General features: G+C 48.5%; 1 pseudogene; it reads right to left on the reverse strand.

Annotated features, from left to right (window-relative positions):
• Window positions 1-429: 429 nt before the first annotated feature.
• On the reverse strand, window positions 430-2,673 carry LOC138825754 (cyclin-dependent kinase 11B pseudogene; annotated as a pseudogene).
• Between the last annotated feature and the right edge of the window lie 3,082 nt (window positions 2,674-5,755).

Consider the following 5,755-nt stretch of genomic DNA (forward strand, 5'->3'; position numbering starts at 1 on the left):
TTTTCCCCTTGATCAATAATTTTGTTCTGTATTGATCTCACATTTTGTTTTCATGGATATCCTTTCTTTACTGTGTCAGGGGAGACAGTAACTTTCCTGCAGCAGGAGGGACTGAGGCCAGACAATAGAAGGAAATTTCTGCCAGTGATTAGTAACTCAGATACCTTCAATTTTTAGTGGGGATTATCACACCAGATAGTTGGGTTCCCTTGTATAAGATTCTCAAACAAGAGACCACTACTTGTTTCAGGCAGGAAAGAGTTTATTTTTATTCTTCCAAAAGGAAATAGTCATTTAATTATACAAATTCACAAATCAAAATACAAAACAAGTGGAGAGGTTTAGCGGCAGTGTTTCCAGTCAGGTGTCCTGGCTGAGGGAGGCTCTGGATGGAAGAGCAGCACTGGGTGAGGCGGGGTGGCTCCAACTTCAGAACTTGAGGCTGAGGCCTGGACCCATGGCTGAGGCCCCCTTGTTGGTGGTGGTGAGGTGGAAGCCTGTCTCCATCACCTCCTCCTTCTCACCAAGCCGGTTGAAGCCTAGACCACCCCTGGGGGGCTGGGGGCTGGTGCCACATTTCACCCTCTGCTGCTGCTGCTGCTCACTCTTGGCAGGCCAGGTGGGGAACATGGAAGGGTGGACAGGGAGGGGGTTCTCACGGAAATACTCGTGCTGGAGGCCATCTTCTGCGGTCATCCGCCTCCCAGGGAAATAGGTCAGGAACCTGTTCATGAGATCAAAGCCTTGGTCTGAGAGCAGAGCCCCGAAGCGCTTCCGGAGGTGGTTGTAGGGTTGTTGGCTGAAGGTCATCTTCTTGACTGCTGGGAGCTCATTGTAGCCAGGCCAGCTTTGCTCACTTGGAGTCCCCAGATCCTTGAATATCTTGTGGATCTGATCCATCTCCGACTTCCCGGGAAACAGGGGCTTATGTGTCAGCAGCTCTGCGAAGATGCAGCCCACCGACCACATGTCCACGGGTGTGGAGTACTCCTTGGCGCCAAGCAGCAACTCGGGGGCTCGGTACCAGAGGGTCACCACCACGGGGGTGTAGGCCTTCAGGGGCATCCCGTACTCTCGAGCCATCCCAAAGTCAGCGATCTTGAGGATGCCTTCATGGCTCAGCAGCAGGTTGGAGGTCTTGAGGTCCCGGTGCAGAATCCAGTTGTCATGCAGGTGATTCACCCCCTGCAGCCGCTGAAGCATCAGCGTCTTCACTTCCCCTGGCAGAAAGGGCTGCTGCATGGTCTGCATGAGGCTCTTGAGGTCATGCTCCACGTAGTTCATCACTATGTAGATCTGGTCCATGTGGCTGCCCATCACGACCTCCCGGATAGTGACAATGTTGGGGTGCTGGGCCTTGAGGAGGGTGTTGATTTCTCTCAGGGATGTGATTGGGAACCCTTCTCTCCCCTCCACTTTCAACCGTTTCAGAGCCACAATGGCGTCTGTCTTCTTTTCCCTGGCTCTGTACACGACCCCGTAGGTGCCTTCCTCAATCCTGTTCAGGCACTGGAACTCCTCCAGGCTGCGGTAGCCCTGCAGCGCCGGCAGGTATTTGGGCAGCTCCTGCTTGGGCTCGGTGGGCCACAGTGCTGGGGAGTCAGGAGGGTGGTCCCCTGTGGTGGACATGCTGCTCTGCAAGGTCCTCTCGCCCACTTCTTCCTCCTCCTCTTCACTGTCCCCGGAATCTCCGTCAGATCGCGACTGTGGAACAGCCAAGATGTGGTCTTCGTGGCCTGGCTCTTCACCCTCACTCATTTCTTCCTCATTTCCTAGGTCTGCAGACTGCTCTGAGGCCTCCTCCCAGTGGCTCCGTGGATCTTCCGAGCCCGAGCCTGATTCCACTGAGGACCTGGCAGAGCTGCTTTTCCTCTCCTTGTCACTCACACTGTCCTGTAGGTTAGACAACAGATCTCTTGCCTCAGTTTTCTCTCCTTTGACTGGCTTCGGTCTGGCTCCCAGTGCAAAGCTCACCCTGGGTGCCCACACTGGGCTGCGACTCCAGGGAGTGGCCCTGCCCTTGTCGCTGTAGGCCTCCCTGGTCCACCAGTGGTGTGCCAAGCCCTCCCTGCGGGCCTCAGGCTCCTGGCGCCATCCCTGTCCCTTCTGGTCCCCTGTCTCCTTGTGGTGCTTGCTCCTCCTGCGCTCCCATCCTCGCTTCCCTTTGACCTGCTCCAGGCGGTCCCCCTCTCTCCCGGGACATTCTCTTACCAGTTTCCTCCTTTTCTATCTTTCCCATTCACGGTGGTCTTGCTCCTGCTGTTCTAGGTGTTGCTTCTGAAGTCCGTGCTTGCTTTCTCCTTTCACTGGAGCATGCTTCCCCCCTTCTGCTGAGTGGCTGCCATGTCTGTGCTTCTCTTTTCTCTTCTCTTTGCTGCGATGGGCCTTTCCTCGCCGAGACATCTGCTGTGAGGGATGGATGGCCAGAGACTCCTCTTCCTCTCCCCTGTCTTCCATCGTGTCCTCTCTTCTGTAGGGCAAATTCCTGATTGTGATATCCATTGGGGGATCTCTCTGCTCCCCTTGTTCAGCAGTGTCCTGCTTGGAATCCCGGTCATCAGAACATTTTAAGCGTTCTATCTCTGCTTTCTCCTCTTGTTTTCTCCTTTTCTTCTTTTCTTGGAGAATTTCTTCTAAAGTTTTCACTCTCCACGAGTCCTGTCCACCACCCATTTGAATTAAAAGTCTGCACCAGACTTCTTCTGAAAGAGATTATTCAGGAGAAAGACCAGCTTACTGGCCTGCTGGAGATGGAGATGGGCAGAGAATGAAGGTTTAGGACAGAGGAGAGGAATTATATAGGGAAGGGCAAGGATGTATGGGCCACAGCAATGCAGAGAAGACCTCAGAGCCTAGGGAGCCTCTCACTGTTGGAAATAGGCAGGACTGAGCACATGAGGGCCTGGCTGGGCAGCTGAAGACAAGACAAGGAGGGTTGAGGGCGTGGCTGGGCGAATGAGGGTGTGGCTGGGAGGATCAGGGCCAGGTTGAGAGGCTTCCTGGTGGGCCCATCAGATGTGATTTTGGGTCAGGCTGTGGTGGGGTCCTTCTGAGGAAGACAAGCTAAGGGGAGGGTGGGGGCTGTTCTTCTGGATAGATCTACCATTGCTGCCTTGTTACAGTTCTGAAGCACATCCATGCTGACTAATTGTGGTGATTTTTCAAGGCCAAGATCAGTAGTAATACTTCCTTGGTTGTGACTAGGCTTATGCATCTAAGGAAAGTGGTCTTGGGAGGCAGGGTCTGAACATTAAGAATAAAGCCATTAGAGAAGTTATTAGAGGGCACACAAAGGTCACACGGAAGGGCAACCATCCATTCAGGGCAGAAGTGAGAAAACCACTTGGAGATGACAAAAGAAATGGAAAGGATTACAAAACAGGGCAGTCAGCTCCTTGTTAATCTCATCTTCAGGGATGGAAGACAGCTTTACCTTAGTAGGCCTGAGAAAAGCAGGTGTACCTTGTAGTCAGTGTCAGTCTAGGAGGAACCGGAGCATAAACCTTTTTCACTCTTAACAGATGAAAACACTGTGGCTGTCCACTGAGCTACATTGGGGTGGAGTGGTCAGCAGGACCTGGTGAGTCCCTGTCCAGCTAAGATGTAAATCAGATGCATTAAGGGCTTTGAGAAAGACTTGATCCCCAGAAAAAAAAAACTGGGAGAAAGGAAAAGGCCTTGATGAGTCTGTGGGAGGAATTTGTCAGCTTGTTGGCATAGCATATGTCTAAGAAGATTTAAGATAGGAAGATAATCCATTTTGAGAAAGAAAAAGTTTGAGTTATTTGACTATGACCAGGAGAGCTGATCCTTCCCTCTGGTCTCTAGGTCAGGCTTCTCTGATTCCCAACCTTGTGTAGCTAGTGGGAATCATCAGGAAACTGTACACCTGAGATCTCCATACCTTCAGAAGCTCTTCTCAATTGAAGCCAATCAAGAATGCTCTACTTTTCGTGTACTCTTGAGTATTTTTGAAAACAGAAATAGAAATTTATGTATGAAGTATGAAGATACTGTGATGTGAAGAGGACATGGGAATGGAGAATAGATGGCTTGTTAACACTGTGAGGAAAATGGAAGGATGTGTTTGTAAACGCAGGAACACTTGAACTGACAGGACACAGGTGATAGATGAGCCAGCACACCTATCATAAAGGTAGGATATGATCTTCCTTTAGGATCTTTTTCCCCCACTTGGAGTTGGAGATAGAAAATGCTAGCTGAACAACATTCCTGGCCATGTTTTGAACTTGTGACCCTTCTTTCTCAGCCTCATGAGTTCCTGATATTGAAGGAATGTACCACCTTTTAGTAAAAGATCCATGACAGGTGGATAATTGGCTTTTCTGTTTCCTCAACATTGTTTTGTGTATAGGCGTAGTGATGGCAGTTCTACAGCTGCCTTAAAAAACTTGGGGATCTCTGAAAATGAGCATATGCAGACATGAGAAGTTCTCCCCTGCTTGCCTTCCCCTGCTGTCTGTTGGCTATAAATACCAAATTGGAGCTGATGATGGGAGAAAATGAAGATGGACCCAATTCTAATGCTGCTAGATCCATGAAGCCCTGTGTTCCATCTTCTTGAAGCTGTGGGCCCATGTGTTGACTTGCAATTCCTGAGCATTTCCTGTTCCTGAACAGTTCTTGTTTGGTTACCAGAGAGAAAACCCTGGATCTTATTATTGGAGGTAGACTTGACAGAGTTCTCCCTTGAGCTAATCCTGATTTAAGCCCAACTAGTATTGGCTTGACCTGGACCTGAGGGTTGTCTTGGCCTTCTGTTGATCAGGGGAGGATATGATCTTCTGGATTCTTCTTTGACCTTTCATAAGGGACCTCAGAAAAAGATATGAGAGGAGGTCTCAGTGGTATTGAGAGGATGTTTCAGTGGCTATCATGTTCTCGTGTTCAATGAGAGAGGATTAGTTCTAATTTTTAGAAATATTTCCTGCATAAGTATCTGGCTTTATGGGTAATGTGTGTATACATGTACATTTATATGTATATGTATTTTAAAGACTACATTCTACAAATGGAAAATCATGCAATATATCTCACTTAATGTATTTATAAGCCATGATAACTGGCAAAAATATTAAGGCTTATAGTTTTGTCACACATGGTTTAGTTTCAGTGACTAGGTTTTACATAATGATACAGCCTATAAAACACTGTATTCAAGTTGGTCACCTATGCACACAGGAGATGTCTTGGAGACAGCAATTCTGTAACAGTAATCATTCCTGTGAATGCTTATGTGACTTCAAATGATACTTGAGTGCTAATACAAGAACCTGCAGAGTGAGTAAGTCTTACCTTGTCTGGGACATCTGGGAGTGTCATTAGGAGCCATTAGTAAGAGTACTTGCAACACTGAAACCACTTCAGACATTTTAAAAAGTCAAAAATATAACTTCTGCAGTGCCAGTAAGATGATAATCCTAGGGAAAGGGATGCAGAGAAGTGGTTCTTCTCATCCTCAAGAAGATGCTGGTCCTCCCAAGTCTGCAGGTCTTCTCTCTTTGGTCACAGGCTAGACTGTGGTGGTATACCGTGTTCTAAGCAGTAGACCAGGACCTGAAAGGCTTACCTGTCTTCTTTTGGGTCTATTACAAACTGGAGGACCAAGAAGTCAAAGCCCCAATGTGGAAGGAAGGTGTCTGATCTCTCAACCATAGAAGGGAATGATTGTATTCTGTGAGGTGAGAGTAAACTCTCAGCCACTGATTTTGGGTCTTTCAAATTGCTAGTGTTG

The sequence above is a fragment of the Dipodomys merriami genome, unplaced genomic scaffold (genome assembly GCF_024711535.1).
Source record: "Dipodomys merriami isolate MVZ:Mamm:240054 unplaced genomic scaffold, mDipMer1.0.p SCAF_14, whole genome shotgun sequence".
NCBI lineage: Eukaryota > Metazoa > Chordata > Mammalia > Rodentia > Heteromyidae > Dipodomys > Dipodomys merriami.